An 18,929-nucleotide genomic window follows, 5' to 3' on the forward strand; every position below is an offset into this window, starting at 1 on the left:
TTTTGACTCATAATGATGTTTCCTTCTCTTTTTGTTTTTAAATTATGTCTGTTGTTCTTGCATTGATTAGGTCTTAGGTTAAATCTTTAGTTTCGAGGCTGTTGTCGATTGTCGACGAGAGAAAGAACAGGCATTGATTAGGTCTCTACATTATGTCTAAAAATCGCAGGACATAGGATGGTGTTGTTTTTGGATTTTTGCAGATTGTTGGTATTAAAAAAGGAGGCGTTAGGCGCATGTAGTGTAAGGGGAGAGTAAGAGGAGAGGTCCTAAGCAAAAGAACTTCAGTTTTGAATTCGAAATTTCAGAGGACATGACCTGCTTTAGGAAAAATATATATAGTAGTTAGTTTTCGTCCCTGTAACTACATCTTAGTAGAATTATGGAAGCATGGTATGTATTTTAACTTCTTCTTCTTTTAAAGATATTTTTCTGTGATGTTTAATGATTAGGATGGATTGTGCAAGATTAATGCTTACTTTTATTGTGACAAGCTTCTTACTAATGGAAATTTCACTTGTCAAGGAAATTTCACTTAAGGTGAATGTTGAAGGCAAAAAAGCAGCAGAGGATGCAATGCAAGAAGAAAGAGAGCCACTGTAGACTCTGTAGTGAAACATTGATTGAGATTTGAGAAAGAGAATTAATGTGTTTTATTAAACAATTTCCCAATCTATGTTAAGATTCGGAGATGCATGTAATTGATAGAAAGTCGAATTCTACTATATAAAAACACAATCATGCTAGTGTCAGGTTAATTTAAATAGTTGATATCCATTTTAATTGGCCTATTAATCAACTTGATGTTCAAAATGTGTTTCTACATGGTTCTTTGAGTGAGGAAGTTTATATGCGGCAACCCCCTGGTTTATTGATCAGCAACACTCGTTGCAACCATGTGTCTTGGTTATATTTGTTTCATTTAGTTCTTAAGGCAAAGTAGACAGACATAAACATGTTTTGTGACATTCCTAATCTTGTATTCTTGTGCATTGTAATAAAGCTCCAGGTGTTCATCAAATCACTCCATGACTTGCATATGCATACAAACCGAATAAAGGAAGGAGGTGGCTAGCACAAGCACTAGGATGCTAAGAACGAGTGAAACGGGCGTAATTGATTTGGATGAAAAAATAAATAAATAAAAGGGTTAAGGGGTGAAACAAGTGATCCGTTAGCTTAACGGGCTGGGTTCGGATAACCCGTTAGCTTAACGGGCTGGGTTCGGATAACCCATTAGCTTAAGGGGTTGGGTTCGGGTGACCCTTTAGCTTAACAAGTCCTAACCCAAACCCAATAAACCCGACCCGTTTACAGGTCTAGCTCGGATGTAGGCTAACAATAAATACTTAATTTCTTTGTGGTATTGTTATTATCATGTTTTTCATCTTTATTGAGTATCTTTTGCTATTCATAATGCGCTTGATTTTTATTTAAATGCTTGATCACCATCTAGGTTTTAATCGAGTTGATTTGATGCAAGTTAGAGTAGATGTCATACTTAACTTGAGTCTAGCTTCTTGCAATTGATATCATAAACACCTATTTTTAGATGCCATGGAATAAGGGTTTGTGTGATTTTCCAACGATTTCCATAGACCTTTATGGATTCTTACTTGTTTAAATTCATCTAGATGTCATATAGATGGTTAACATGCAAGGATACTTTTGGTGCAACCAGATGTCATGGTTATTGAATAATTTAGGGAAAATTGATCATCAATATTGGGGAACTACTTAAGCATAACATATTAAGCGAATTAAGTAGAATTGGTTACGGTGAATTCGGATGCCCTAGGTCTTTTTTTTTATTTATATTTATTTATGTTTTTCATTTTATTATTTACATATATTTTACTTGAAGCTTTGTTTTATTTCAGTTTAATTCAAAATTTCCTATCTTTTTCATTAAAGTTTCTCAATTATATTTGTTTAAATTTAATTAGTAAGACTTTAGAATCAATTTGATCTCTGTGGGACGATATCCGTGCTTATATGCTACACTGCCATTTGATTCGAATACTTGTGAGCACAAAAATTCGAGACTTAATGAAGCTAATTTCAGGTATCTAATTTTCGCAACAACCTAATATTGTACCAGCAGTCAAAGGACGAGAAGTACTCTCTAACGAATATATAGGGAAAATGTAACATCCCACATCACCCAGGGGAGTGAATCATGTAAGCCTTATATGCATATTCTCATCTCTACCTAGCACGAGGCCTTTTGGGAGCTCACTGGCTTCGGATTCCATCGGAACTTCGAAGTTAAGCGAGTTCTCACGAGAGCAATCCCAAGATGGGTGACCCACTGGAAAGTTCTCGTGTGAGTTCCTAAAAACAAAACCGTAAGGGCGTGGTCGGGGCCCAAAGCGGACAATATCATGCTACGGTGGAGTCGAGTCAGGGATATGGTGGGGGGCCCGAACCGAGATGTGACAATCCCCGGCCGGAAGTGTGCCGACAAGGACGTCGGGCCCCTAAGGGGGTGGATTGTAACATCCTACATCGCCCAGGGGAGTGGATCATGTAAGCCTTATATGGATATTCCCATCTTTACCTGGCACTAGGCCTTTTGGGAGCTCACTAGCTTCGGATTCCATGGGAACTCCGAAGTTAAGCAAGTTCACGCGAGAGCAATCCTAAGATGGATGACCCACTGGGAAGTTCTCGTGTGAGTTCACAGAAACAAAACCGTGAGGGCGTGGTCAGGGCCCAAAGCGGACAATATCGTGCTACGGTAAAGTCGAGCCCGGGATGTGGTAGGGGCTGGGCTGGGATGTGACAGAAAGTGAGAAGTCACCGTACATGTATACAGGGTTAACTTATACACATGTGGATATAAGTGGTCAGGACTCATGAAATACTAAAGTGAATATGTTTCCTACATTGTAGGTATAATTTACTAAACAATTACACAGGTCATAGAAAGAGGGTGCGGCACATAGAGAAAGAAGAGAAAGATGTATAATTGTGAAGTGTGTGTTGTATCACCCTATTGTGCCTTTATTTATAGTAGTATGGAAGGTTAAATCATTACCCTTTTAGGATTACAACTCTAAATAGGATATTAACTACTAAAAGGAATATTCCAAGATATTCCTGGATACATTAGGATTTACACAATCACATTCATAATCTAATAGGACTGCAACACTCCCTATTGAGTGTGTAAATACTCAACTAAATGACGCATTAGGTATTTAGCGATGAAGTAAGTACATTTGATGAAATCGTCGGTACAATGAACAAATGCGAGTTTCAGATCAATGGAAGAATGCATAGAAAGTAAAACTCACAAAACCTTACTATGGTAAAACCCAAGGTGGGAGAAAACCCATAAACTAAGGAGAAAAGTGAGAAGTTTCATTAAGTCAAAACTATACGTCTTTTGGACGCAAGTAGAAGAGCTCACAAGGGTATGATCAGCCCAGGATGGGTGCCTCCTAGTTAGGTAGCAAAAATCTAGTGGGAAAAATGTTTGTAATCGTAGGGAAAAATAGTACATTAAGATCAAGTGAGTATATTTCTGGTTCTGAATACTTCCCCTGAGTTTGACAGAACTTCTGAATCAGAACTACAAGCATTGCATATGAATAGTTAGGCATACCAATTCCTCAAACAAGCTTCTAGAAGGTTAACTTCAGTAGTGACGTTGTGCAGAGGTCAACAAGGTTATTTGGGATCAGTTTGCATGACTTCAATCTCATGATGCTTTACTGATGTGATGTAAACGCAATATGTCTTGATGTTGACTTCGTTGATGTATCATGTCTTGGTTGGGTGGATACATGCGGCATACTCTTCATGAATCATCGTCAGGACTCAACGATGGATGAAAACAACAAGTACTTCAAATATGCTCAACAAGAACTCCTAACCATGTCTCACATGTGGTGTAGTGAAGTGAGGTAAGTCTTGGAATGATTCGAAGATTTCCCAACTAAGGTCATATCGTGGACCTCCAAGATATTGGGATATCCATAACGGTAAAGACATAACCATTCGGTGATTTGCCTTGTGCCGGTTTGATAAGTAACTAGCGTCAGCATAACAAACAAGGCAAGCATCATTTCTCTTTCTCTCGGGCCAATCCACGGTGATTTGTCTTGATTACCCACCCCGATCCGCGAATCATTTACCCATTTGCCCACCCCTAGTCCAGTCTTTTAGAGCAAGCTCATCCTCATTGTTGTTGGTTGTTAGTTGCAGATATAACTGGGGTCTCATGGCCTCGTGATATTCTTATGTAATCTTTCTTTTTCTCTGGGGCTTTTGTCCCATTGTCAACAAAAAATAAATAAAACATAAAATGTCCATTCTTTCTCTAATTTGAGATTTACTCTCAACACTTACTAGTGTTTTTTTTTTTTTTTGGCAAAGGTAAATTTTAGTACAATTAGAAAATTTACACAACAAAGACCCAAACCAAAGGAAATAGGGCCTTCCAAACAACAGACCAAGAGACCAGACAAAGGATTATGCCCAAAAATAGAAACAAACCAAAAGAAAGCCCTAGCCTTCGACTACTACCTCCGCCCCAGCACCTCACAAGCAGCACGAACCACGAGCCCCAATGAAAGTCAGAAATCCAACTAAACAATGACTCATAGATAAAAGAAAGGAAGACCCCATGATCCAGCAAAGAAACCCTATTTGAATATAGCCACCACATAAAAGAAATAAAAAAAATCATGTGGGATTCCCACAAGCAACACTGCCAACAAAGGCAAATCGAGAGAATTTGGTGGTGAGAACACCTAAGTCGACGTGAACATCGGAACTCTATACACCTTCTTGATGGACCGCAACAAATCATGGTAAAAAATGACTTCATACTAACTTTGGGAAGACATTGATGAAGGACGGAGCCAAGTCGAAGAGAAAAGAGATCGAAGTTTCAAAGAATGGATGAGGGACGTGAAGATAAAGGGATAACATGGATTTGAAAAAAAGAAAAAGATGGATCTAAGGACATAATTAAGTACGAACAATAGTTGTTAGGGTGGACAGATCACACTAGCCATAATGGATAGTAGGGAAAAAAAAGAAAATACTGCCACCGATCTATGCCATAGCTAAAGTCGACGGCTGAACGGAAATTCAATACAAAAAAACCTCACACTAGTGGTGAGAAAAACTCTCAGTTAGAGAAAAAGACTCTCATCGACTCACTGATTAGTGTTTGTTGCTGTATAATCCATCGTCCAATTACGCTATTAGAATTAGTCAATAATTTAAAAGAAGAAAACATTTATACTTCACTCCTACAAACAATCACCATCTTCCTTAAAGCCCTAAACCACCAAAAAGGGGAAGGGTCCACCAAGACGGAAAAGGATCCTCGCCGAATCATTTTCCTAGGGATCCCATGATCTCACTCGTTCATCGTATATCGTAAGGTCAGTTTTCATTAGGTACTATTCATATTTAATTTTAAATTTTAAATTTTAAAATGATTTCTGACCGTATGATATACGATGAACGGGTGAGATCACTGGATCCCTAGGAAAAGATCCGGTGAGGATCATTTCCCCACCAAGACAACCATTCTGCATAGGCCATCAATCAAACATTATTAGTCATGATCATTTGTTCAAATTAATGTGTACGAATATGCTTCTATTTAGAAGTTTTGACTTATGTGAGTAACCTTCTTTTTATCTCTAATCTTTTAATGAAGAAAATGGTGCACACGATAAACTATGAGAATGAGCTCCTGCCAAAAAATTATTGGGTGTATACAAGATCTTCTTGAACCTCTTCATGGGTGTATCCAAGCACCCCATGTGAGGAATCTCAATTTCTGGAAAGCTATAATTTAAAAGTCACAATTTTACTTCATGAAACTCAAAATTTGTTTCATTTTGACTTGTGGACTCTCTTCTCCCAAAACTCAAAAGTCACCCCCTTGGAACATTTGTGGGACCCCACCACCAAACAAGACCATGCAAGTTGTGCCAATAAATTTGATTATAAATCTCCACTATGCGTTAACATCAACAATAAAAAAATATTAAGTTCAAAAGAAATTGAAGAGATGAAAAAAAATAAAAAAGAAATTGATTAGTCTAGTGCACTTAATTCAAACCCACATAATGGAATTAACATAATTAAAGCAATGTGGAGTGAATTTTGAGTTTTATGGAGTAAAATGACGACTTTTGAGCTTCAGTGTGCAAACGAGGATCAAAATCAAGTTCTAGAGCCAATTTTGACTTTCAGGGAGTAAAATGGCGACTTTTAAGTTACATATCGCAAATTGAGATTAAAATCAAGTTCCAAAGGGCATAACTAAAAATAAGCCTTAAATACTTATAAATACACCCTTGTAGTTCTGTATAATTTAAGTAGTCCCTTCTTGATTTCATGTATCTATTTTCATTTGTTTTATTTTTTTTAGGTTGGTCGGTATGGTGTTTTCAAGCAAATCTTGTGAGAATGGAGCTTTATATATAGAGACAAAAACTTTTAGTATATTTCAAGGAACTCCACTAGTTTTTAATCACGTCAAGAAAAAACAAAAATATAAAAACAACTAAAACCCAGCCCAAAAACATAAAAACAATGTTTTAAAATATCATCCATACCCTTAAGGCCTTACAGGTATTAATAAAACCCAACCCTCACAATTCCAACAAAATTAATGTGCCATAAGCTCAACACATCCTCAATTATTTCTACAGAATCAGTTTTGAAATTATATGTAGAATCAGTTTGTATCATTTACTACTAGAATCAGTTTAACCCGTTATCGACCATTTTTGCAGAATCAGTTCAACTCATCCTCAACAATTTTTGCATAATTAGTTCAACCTGTCCTCAACTATTTTTCAGTTTTGCAAAATCATTTCAACCTGTCCTCAACCATTTTTCCATAATCTGTTCAAACCGTCACCGACCATTTTTGCATGATCAGTTCAATCCGTCATCGACCATTGTGCAGAATCAGTTCAACCTGTCCTCAACCATTTTTGCAGAATCAATTCAACTCGTCATCGACAATTTTTGCAGAATTAGTTCAACCCGTCCTCGACCATTTTTGTAGTTTTGAAGAATCAGTTCAAACCGTTACCAACCATTTTTGCATAATCAGTTCAATCCGTCCTCGACCATTTTGCAGAATCAGTTCAACCCCGTTCTCGACCATTTTTGCAGAATCAGTTCAACCTGTCCTCGACCATTTTTTTGCAAACTTAGTTCAACCTATCTTCGATCATTTTTGCATAATCAATTTAATACGTCATCGACCATTTTGTAGTTCAATCCGTCCTCGACCATTTTGCATAATCAGTTCAATCCGTCATCGACTATTTTTGCATAATCAATTCAACCCCGTCCTCCACCATTTTTGCAAAATTAGTTAAACCCGTCTTCGAACATTTTTGCAAAATCAATTCAATCCGTCTTCAAACAATTCAACATGTTCTCGACCATTTTTGCATAATCAGTTCAACTCTTTGACTATTTTTACAGAATCAGTTCAACCTATCATCGACCATTTTTACAGAATCAGTTTAAACTATCTTTGATCATCATTTAAACTATCTTTGATCATTTTTGCAGAATCAATTCAACCTGTCTTCGATCATTTTTGCAGAATCAATTCAATCCGATCTTCGACCATTTTTGCAAAATCAGTTCAAATTATCTTCGACCATTTTTGCATAATCAGTTTGAAATAACTTGACCATAGTAAAAATTATTGAGTTAACACAGCTGCGCTAATCTAGGTAAATATTAAACAAAGAGAGATCCTTAAATCCTATCGAGCCGATGACGAAAATGTAGTTTCTATTCCAAGCTAAAATATTGCTACCACCACTATACTATGTCATTAGACTTTTAGCTTTCTTCCCCCTCCATTACACTTTATGCAATTGAATGGTATTATGTACAACATTAGAAATAATAATAATATTCAAAAATTTAATAAATAAATAAATAATTTGCAACTAGTTTTGTCGTTAAGTCTCCATGCTTTTCTCACTGTGACTAAACTACTACAGTTATAATAATGGTACATAAATATTTGCACCAACAGGTCCACCACCGTGGGCTCCCCATCAGCCATAGGTGTTAATGACCTTGCTTCCAATAAGACCTGCATCACCCATGTCCAACTTGCAATCTACAATGATTGTTGTTCCAAGCATTGGATAGATTTTGACCATTATTTGATGTTGTTCCCAACACCATTTGTGTTTAATTCAAGCCAACTTTCTTGCTTCCAAATGGAATGACAGTGCATAAAGCCATTTTTGTCGATGAAGTCTTCCTCTCGAGTCTAATTAATTCAGCAAACACATTTTGTATATTTGCTGCGAACAACCCAGATAAGTGAATTCCTTCACTAATTAAGATGCCAAAACATGAACCACATATCATGCATTGCTTGATCGATGAACTCGTATGATGGATAAGAAAGGCCATGAAATTGAAGAGGTTGCCTATTGTGATCTCACTCTTCTCTTAGCTATTTCATCAAACAGTTATGGTGTGTGCAAATAAGACTTTTGGAGGTATTTTTACGCACTTTATTTGCACACACAATCTCAATCCACCCATCATAATATGCATAATTGAATTTCACATGAGCATGTCTAATCAAACAATAAAAGAACTTTTTTTTGGAAATTAAGAAAAAGAGCATTTGATATCGAGCCAATTTTTGCAGGCTTGAGACATCCAACAAATATGTACATTCACCATTAACGAGGCGCTGGCTTAGGGCATTTGATTTCGAGCTAGTTTATGCAATATCACCATTAACAAGGCCCAGTCTAATAGAAACAATGCTAGCGGTGGCGAGGAAGCTACAACTAGGAGGTGGTGATGGTGACCATCAGAGAAAGTGAGAGAAACAATGGATGAAAGGAGATAGAACTGTGAAGACATTACTAGTATAAAGAATATTTCGTAATTTACACTAACAACAAAAAAAAAAAAAAAAAAAAAAAAAAAAAAAAAAAAAAAAAAAAAAAAAACCTTACAATATCCTGTTTTGAAAATATTAACTTTTGTCCCTCATTGAAATGTTTAAAAAGTGTTGTCTCAATATATAATTAAGTATTAAAATGTACTCCAAGTGTATTTTTTTTTATTGTTCTAACTAATTCAATTACGTGCATATATGCAGTATGAACTAGGGTTGGGCAAACGGGGTCTAGGAATCGCGGTTTGGGGCGGGTACAAGCCGGGTCCAATTTTTCTAAAGAAGAAACGGGACAGGGCGAATCCAAATCTGTAAAAGCATGGGGCCCTCGCCGGCCCGTTTCTAAAATGGAATGAATGGATGAGATTTGTTTCTCCGAGTGACCTATCCTCCTTTCCCACTCAACTCATATTTTCCCACTCCTATCTCTCCTCGCCGACATCACCGAACGCTGACATCACTGGCACGCGAACTGATTCCGATCAAACTATCGCCGATTTACCTTCGTCACCCCAGACCTTCACCGATTCACCATCGGTGGTTCAGCTGCTGGTGCAGGTATGGTTGTTGTTGCTACATCTGTTGTCACTGCATTAGCTGTTGATGGAGTTCTTTATGCAAAAGGTGGGTTTCAAGAACTGTTGATGATTTTACCATTAGCAAAACAATGGGTGAAATTGGAGCTGGTCCCAGTGATTTGCTAAATGAAGCGGAACTAGCAGCTGTGGCTAAAGAAAAAGAAACTCATGCATTTGAAATTGATCCTTCACAGGTAGATTGTTTGTGATTTGAAAAATGAAGCCCCTTGTTTCTCATTGTTAGCTTGTCTGTGATTTGAAAAATGAAGCCCCTTGTTTCTCATTGTTAGCTTGTCTCCCTCACAGTTTAGACTCATGCATTTGAAATTGATCCTTCACAGGTTGATCGAGAAATCAGTTTTGGAGCTTGGTATCAAAACAAAAGCAGACATGGCCGAAGAGGGAATTGGGAATGGGGAAATGGGGAGGTGGGATTTGAAGCAGCAAGGGAATGGGAAATGGGAAATTTTTAGGATATGGAGGGGCAATGAGATCCTAGAGGTGGGTTTTTATTTGGGTATTGGGGATTGAGAAATCTCAGAGAGGGGGTGAAAAAAAAAACAAAAAGTAATTGGACCCGTGGACCCGTCCTGAACCGATCCATTTCAAACAAGTCGGGTTAGGTACGGTTTCCAAATTTAAAACTCATGTACCTGGCCCGGCCTGCCCCGTTACATTTTAAAACAGGTAGGTCCGGTTCCTCTAAAATTAAGCCCGATCCAGCTCGTGTCCAGCCCTAGTATAAACGCATAGATCTTAAAAGTTGAGGATGTAGCAAAATTGAGCAGTGTCGTCTGATGCTTATTTAATAGACGGGACATGGAAAGGGACGCAAGCCAAACAAGCACTGCACAGTGCTTTATCAAGTCGGCCAAAATCGACAGATGTATCCTAATAATGTTTCGGTTTAATTTGTCATTTTCTCCCATGTCTTTTATATTTGACGCTTTTATTTTCTTTTGTCCACTTCGATAATGTATGGTGTACCTAATTGAGAAGCAAAGGAAATGGCTAGCTGTATGTGGTAATTAACAATATCTTAAGGTGTGCCAAATTATACGTATAACCCATCAGGGTATGTTTATTTATAAAATATATATATATATATATATATATATATTTGATAATAAAAAAAGGGAATTGTTATTAGCATTCCAAAAATCTCATTCTACACTCTAAACTTTCTATATTAGGAAAGAAATATACATTTGTGATGAGTATAGAATGAGATTTTTGGAGTACCAATAACATTTCCCAAAAGAAAAGCAGTATAATTTCTATTCATCATATAGCAATTTATAACTAAGGGGTGAACAAATAAGCGAGTCTCACAACGATTTTGGGATAAGATACCAAAAAACCTATGTATGATCAAATTTGTGGTTAATTATATCATACATTCATTCAGGCTCTCGTATTTATTCATTCTTGTTCCCAATCCTTGAAAAATAAACACATGTCCCTATAAATTATTTTGCAAATTAAAAATTCTATTTACTACTGATATATATACAACCAAATGTAGCATTTATTTTACAACAAGTTTCTTGTAAAAATGGATAGTTACCTTTCTTGTAAAAATGGATAGTTACCTCCTTGTAACTTATATCTTTAACTCTAATTTCCATTTATAAAATTCCTATAAGTTTTCCAACAAATTCTACCAGGCCAATAGCAGGTTCCAATTGACTTCTTTAGGTTAACCATTTTGTAAATATGCAGGAAATAATCTTGTGGCTCATGGTTTCGGGAATGATCCTGATTCCTTAGAAATTAACTTATTTAGCATTTAGGTGTCTGTATATACCACATTCAATTTAAAGTATTTCATATACTTATTATTCTTGGAGGCGGATTCGTAGCACCGCTTTTCTTACATAATTTTTTACACATTTTTATAGGCCCACTTCGTAAGGTATTTCAACGATCCAAACCGTCTATCTTTTACGTGTGTGTATATACCACATTCAATTTTCAAGCATTTTATATACTTATTATTCTTCAAGGCGGATCTGTAACACCACTTTTTTTATACAATTTTTAACACATACTTTTATAAGCCTACTTCGTAATGTATTTCAACGATCTAAACCTTCTATCTTTTGGGTTTCCTCTCAAAGATCATATGTACCAAAAATTACCCAAACTCAAAACCATATGACTGTTGGATTAAGTTTAGTGTTTCTACACAGAGCAGTATTCGTCAATTTCCTTCACTACAAATGAATGTCTTAATGGTTTTGGCCTTGTCTAATTTTTTGCAAGGATAATATATCAATGATGTTCTAAAATATAGACTATTCGGATCATTGAAATCTATTCCGAAATAGACCTTACAAAACATGTGTCAAAAATTGTATTTAAAAAATGGTGTCACGGATCCGCCACATTGTTATTTGTTCTTTGATTTATATTCATATATTTAACTAAAAATAAATGAAAATTTGACTCTAGTCCTCTGTACAAGACACTACAAGAAAATTTGTGATATTCGAAAATCCATTCGCTAAAGATATTCGCAACGACTGAAAGTCGTTGCCAGCATCGTTGGTTTTGGGGTCTAGAGCATTTCCATAAGATTCTCAAATGAGCACTTAGCAAGAGTACATAGTGAAAGGGGGAAATTGAAACTCAAGTAGGCTCCCTATGTTACTATGAGCTCGTTTGGATATGCAAATGACTGAAAGCACTTTTGATGAAAATATTTTTGGAAATAATTCTTAGTAAAAATACTAGTAAATCCTGGAAAAGTACTTAAAGTGCTTCCTGGAAAAAGAACATAACTGGTGTTTCTCGTAGAAAGCACTTAAAGTGCTTTAAGAATCCAAAAATATTTTCTCTAAAAGCGCTTTCAATCATTTAAAAAGCACAAACAAACGAACCCTATATTTTTTGGAAAATTACTTTTTGGCTCTTTATAGTAGTCATTAAGCATACTTTGAGTCTGAGAAAATATTAAATTGTCATATTTGTAGAAGGTAAATAAGATTAATAGTTAGATGTTATTCAGTTGTTTAAAAATATTTATTTATGCTTTTGAGATTTTGTGTTTATTTTTCATTTACATAGATCGCTTGCATAAAGAAAAAAAATTGGCTACTCACATTTCACACTCTATAGGTTTGAGGTGATTTTTAAAATTGATCATGAGATTTCAATTTTCTCACATTGCACCTTAAGATATAATGATTGTATCAATTTATACATGTGCCTTAATTATGTTTGTTTGAATGTCTAATCTTCTATTAAATTAAGGACATGCCATTTTGGAACCCATTTCTGGGATGACATATAAGCCACACTTACACTTTTTGGAGCAAAATGTGTGATTATTTGTTATTTTGGGATACATAACTTTGTTTTGAGAGAAGTCGAAGCTCCATGGTGAGTTATTTTTGTTTATGTAGTGCAAATATGGCTTCCACGTTAGCTCATAAATGGGTCTTAAATTCACAGCACATCAATATAATGAAGGACAAACGGTCAAATAATCTAAAGGCATAAAAAAATTCAAAACCTTATATATGCTGTAATATTGAAAAATTGGAACTGTGTGAACAATTTTTTGTTAATCATCTTAAACCTGAAAGTTGTAAAATGTAACTAGTACTATTGGAACCATTTTTAGGAAGTCATATAAGCCACACTTACACTTTTTGGAGCAAAATGTGTGATATTATTTGTCATTTTGGAATACACAACACTGATTTAAGAGAAGTCAAAGCTCCATGATGAGTTTTTTGTGTTCATATAGTGCAAATGTGGTTTTCACGATAGCCGATAAATAGGTCTCAAATTCATAACGCATCAATTTAATGAAGGACCAGAAGGTTGAATAATCTAAAGGCATAAAAAAATTCAAAACCTTATATGGTGTAATATTGAGAAAATTTGAACTATATGAACAATTTTGTAAATCACTAAAACTTGAAAGGGGTAAAATGTAACTAGTCCTATTGTAAATTAGGAACCCATTTCCAACTTCGTCGGGCCAAATAAGGTTTCATCGCTTATAGTTTTGCCCAACGCCATTTCGTAGGGCAATGTCCATTGTGCAAAATCCGTCGCTCAAAACTTTGCCTGACAAATTATTATGGTGGACAAGTTATACTTACTCGACGAAATGTATCCATTGAGTGAATTGTGTTCATCTACTTAGCCTGAAGAATGGAACTTACCTAACAAATGACTGGTTTGGTATTGCTGTGCTTTGAAAAAAAGTTGCTTCTGCTGTGCTGTGAGAATAAGCAGCTGTGAAATAAAGCAGCAGAGTGTTTGGTAAACTTTTTTGTAAAAGTGCTTTTGAAAAGAAAAAGCAGTGTTATAGTGTTTGGTAAACTTTTATGTAAAACAGATGTGAAAAAAAAGCCGGTTTTTCAAAGCTAGGTTTTGCAGCTTTTTGTTTTTGGCTTTTTTTCACCCAAAACTGTGAAAAAAAAACTGAAGCTGAATGTTTACCAAACACAAAAACAGCTCCCAACTTTTTTTTATACCAGTTTTTTTCAGAATCACCTCAGTACCAAACCAAACCAAAATGACGTCGTCAGACCTTCGTAGATTAAAAAAAAAAAAAAATTAAAAATCATTTGCCCGACGAAATAGTTGTCGGGCAATCATTTAAAAAAAAAAAAAGACGCAAAATGCATGCTGGACAAAAAAAATTCAAGCTTTAAATAAATGATTTAGTTTTAATTATATTTAAATAAAAATCACAATATTATAAAATATTTAATTATAATATAATTGAAATATTCGTACAAACGTATGTAAAATATCCAAAACAAACTAATACTGGGTGGATGGTGGGATGGCAGTTGAAGGTCGCTCAAATGATCGGGAAGGTGAATGCTAGAAGCTATCATTGTCTAGGCTATCCCAGCAATGTACCCCTGAAACTCCTCATCTCGTTGGCCATACGCTTCTTCTCGCAAGTGTTCATATTCCCGAGCTTCTTCTTCTCGCTAGCGTAAGGCCACTAACTCCATCTCCAGCTGCTAGAGGACGTCCCGCTTAGAGTTTATGACCTAGATGTATAAGATCCCTCGAGGTACCGAAACTCGACCCGCTCCTAAGCCGCATATCTCTTTGCATTTCCTTCACCTAAACCAATCCACCATCGACTGTAAAAACACATTTAGATCAGGTGTCAGCTACTCCATTAGTGTGAGTCAACAAGTTGTTGGCTTTTAGGCTCTCTCATGGATGCAGTGGGTCGTAATCGACCAAGATATTGTTTTGCATTATGTTAGTGATTCAATTCAAGGACAAGCCTTTACAGATCCCCACAACTTGACCTTCTTCTCAATTGGAGTTATGTGTCTCTCTTCGGGCGTACGGCGGCCAAATCGGCATCGGCCTCAAGAACGTCAACAGAGGGTTGGGATGGCACAGCTTCATGCTGCCTCGGGTTGTGAACATGCTTGACAGATCGCTGCACGGGGCCTGATGAAGCAGAGTAGGGCTGGTCCCCGACTCGGCAGTGGCCTCTCAGGTGTCGCTAGGTATCTCTGGTGCTAACTTACTCTAGCCTGAACCAGAGGCAAAGCGGCGGTCACTGTGGGAAAAAAAAAACAATAATTTCTAAAATTCCTACAAAATTTTAATATTCCTAAAAAAATTGTAAAAATCCTAAAAACTTCTCTTTTTTCCCACAAATTTCAGACTTTCACATGTTGAAGACAAATTTCACAATATTCCTACAATTTTCACATATTTCTACAAATTTCACAATATTCCTACAATTTTCACAATGTTCCTACAATTTTACAATATTCCTGCAAATGTCACAAATTCTTACAAGTTTCACAAATTCATCACAACACAAGATTTTGGACATGTAATTGATGTAAATGAAAAAGATGAGCAAACATATCTTTGGTTATTGGGTAAAAGAGAGAGAGCATGGGGAGAGAAAAGAGAAAGAGCACGGAGAGTGCCAGAGTGGATAGAGAGAACAGAGAGCTAGAGAGTGAAGCGGCGCAAAAAAGAAGGGAAGAACGCTCTCACTGTTATATAATGTCAGATCTTTGTCCAACGAACTAGTTTGTCGAGCAAAGGTCTTATAAGTGTGTCACGTGTAGTCTGACCTAAAAAATTGGTCAGGCAAAAGTTGTATAAAACCACGTTAAATTTGTGTCGCCAAAATGGTGGGAAAACGTGTTTGTCCGCCAAAATTTACAAATTTTGTCGGCAAACATTTTAATCTTGGGGTGGGGGGTGGGGGGTGGGGGGTGGGGGGTGGGGGTTGGGGGGTGGGGGGGGGGGGGAATAATTTTTTGGGAAAAGTGGGGGAAGTTTTGAAAGTTTGTCCGACGAAATATACCAATTTCGTCAGGCAAACACTAAAAATTCAATTTTTCTTGGTTTTTAAATTTATTTTCAAACTGTTAAAAGATCATCGAATTTGATGACTAGGTCATTTGAGTGTGTGGTTTTACCCTTAATTAGCATCCTGGCAAGAAATCATCAAAATCAGATGTGAAAATAATTTTTAAATCATGACGATACGTTTCTTACCATTGAAGGATTTCGTCACGTTACCTAATCTCCAAAAAAAATTTATGGTGATTTTTTGTGTCTGCGATCTTGGAGTACATACACACAAGTTTGATGGTTGGGTTGTTCAAATTAGTTATGTAAACTGTGTATCTTGTCAAAACAACATATTCAACAAACACTTTTTATTCTATACTTCTGTTAAGTAAAACGTCAGATTTTATGGTAACTGCTAATGTAAACATTTTAAATTGATGATCGAGTTCATTTAATGTATCCATCTAGGGTCGATGAGCATCCTTGCAAAAAATAATTAAAATTAGGGCGCAAATAATTGTTAAATCGTGATGATATGTTCTAACCTCAAAGAATTTCGTCTTGTTACCTAATCCTCAAAAGTTTATTTTTGGAGAATTTGGCGTATGCGATCTCAGAGTATATACCAACAAGTTTGACAGTTGGATCGTTCAAATTAGTTATGTAGAATGTGTATCCTGTCAAAAGAAGAGCTTCAACAAACACTTAGAGTTTATTATATACTTTTGTTAAGTAGAACGTAAGATTTTGTGGTAACCACTAGTCTAAATATATTAACTTGATGATTGGGTCTATTCATTGTATTCTACTAGGGTTGATGAGTATCCTTGCAAAACCTCATCAAAATCGAAGCTAAAATAATGTTAAATCGTGAGAATATGTTTCTAGCCGTCGAAGGAATTCTTCTCGCTACCTAATTATTGAAACTTGCATTTAGATTAGTTTTGGCATATGCCATCTCGGAGTATATACCAACTACATTGACAATTGGATTGTTGAAATTAATTTTGCAGACTGTGAAAAACATCAAAGGAATTGGATATACCAAAATGTCCCTCACCTTTGCCTGATAGAAAATTTAGTTTTGCCCAACGAACGTTAAACCCTAATCCCTAAATCATGAAATATACCTTAGCTTGATTAAATTTGAAGAGTTCGTCGCGCAAATGGTAGCATGTTATGCTCTAATTTTTTCCCTTTACATGAAAACCTTGCCTGTCGAACGTTGTTCTTCGGGCAAAGGGCTTTGAAAAAACCAAGACAGCTGACTCATTTTCAATAGAAAGGAATAACGAAACCAACCTAGTGGGCTAGTCAATCTCAGAAATCTTATCGTCCGGCAAATCGGAGACGGACGACCACGGTCTTGAACTTACTAGCACCAGAGGTATACAAATGAGAAAACCTCGAAACCTACTTTCTTTTCTAACAAAATCAACTAAGCCTAACCAGTCACGACATGTTGTTGATATTGATTGAGTTTGGAATGTTGACCACTTTTACCCACAAACTTTTTTAATTTGTCGAAAGTTACTTTGTCCAACGAAATATGATTTATAGGGAAAATGGTAATTTCTGGTAGTGACACTTATTCTTTTTGGAGCCAAATGTGTGATTATTTGTCCTTTTTGGATACACATTGATTTAAGAGAAATTGAAGCTCCACGATGAGTTATTTTTGTTCATATAGTGCAAATGTACCTTCAACGTTATCTCATAAATGGGTCTCAAATTCACAATGCATCAATTTAATGAAAAACTCGAAGGTCAAATAATTTGAAAGCATAAAAAAAAATATATATATATATATATGGCGTAATATTGAGAAAATTGAACTAGATGAACAATTTTGTAAATCAACTAAAGCCTGAAAGTGTAAAATGTGACTAGTCTAAATAAAAATGGAGCTTTAATTAAAAGGGCTTAGGCCAATAAATATTTAACCAAAAACCATCTCAAAATGTTATTTAACCAAAAGGGCTAAAAGTTTAATAAAAAAAACCATCCAAAGCTATTGTCCACTGGTCAAACTTACAAGCCCAACCTACTACAAATCTACAATTCTGTAAATACCCCAAAATGATTTGATATTGTCTTGACTCTTCACCAACCTCAACCCAACACAAAACTACCATAATAACTCCTTGTCTTCCTATCAAATTGAATTCTCCCATTTCAAAAACAACCAAATCAAAGTTCAAATCAAAGTTGAAAAATGAAGTATTCATTGAAACAAAGCCGCCGAAACAAGGTCAAAGAAATTTAATGGTTGAAACCAGCGAAAAAATGTCTGAAAACAAAAAAAAAATAACCAAAACATAAAACTGTTTTTGGATAATCCAAAACATAACATTGTTTCTAGGAAAAAAAAAAAATCAGATATAGTGTCGCACAAACAAACACTATATTTAGAAAAAAAAAAGAACCAAAATCCAGAAACAGTGATTTAAATTCCAGAAACAGTGACTTAGTTCCAGAAACAGTCAAAAGTTTTCTTTTCTTTCATGCATCAATTGATTATATTTAAGAAACAGGGTGCTTATTTTGCTTTGAATCCAAATATAGTGAATTTCACTATTTCTTTTTTAGCTTACATTTAAGAAACAGTGTGTCTATTTCATTTGGATCCAGAAATAGTGAATTAGGTTCCAGAAACAGTGACTTAGATTCCAGAAACAATGTTACTTAAAATCCAGAAACAGTTTATTTTTACAATCCAAAAACAGTGACCTGTTGTTATTATTGAATAACACGCATATCTTAAATTTATTTTCTGGAGAAACAAACGATGAACTCCACTAACTATGAAAATTTGAAAAACAGTACCTCGAATACACTATGAATAATAATGACGATCACATTTCAACAAAATAATACAAAATATAAATTAAATAGCATGAGGATCTATATTTTTGTTTCAAAGAAAAAGAAGAAGGTCTGCAAAACTACGATGAACTTCATTAACGACGAAAATCTGGAACTCAACCTAAAAAAATTAGGGATAAAATCGACAAATCATAATTTATTATAGTTGGCCATTTTTAGTTAGACTACTTTAATATGGGCATTGTACTTGACACACCCCGACCCAGAAAGTCCACTTG

Source organism: Pyrus communis, chromosome 1, assembly GCF_963583255.1.
Source record: "Pyrus communis chromosome 1, drPyrComm1.1, whole genome shotgun sequence".
Taxonomy (NCBI): Eukaryota; Viridiplantae; Streptophyta; class Magnoliopsida; order Rosales; family Rosaceae; genus Pyrus; species Pyrus communis.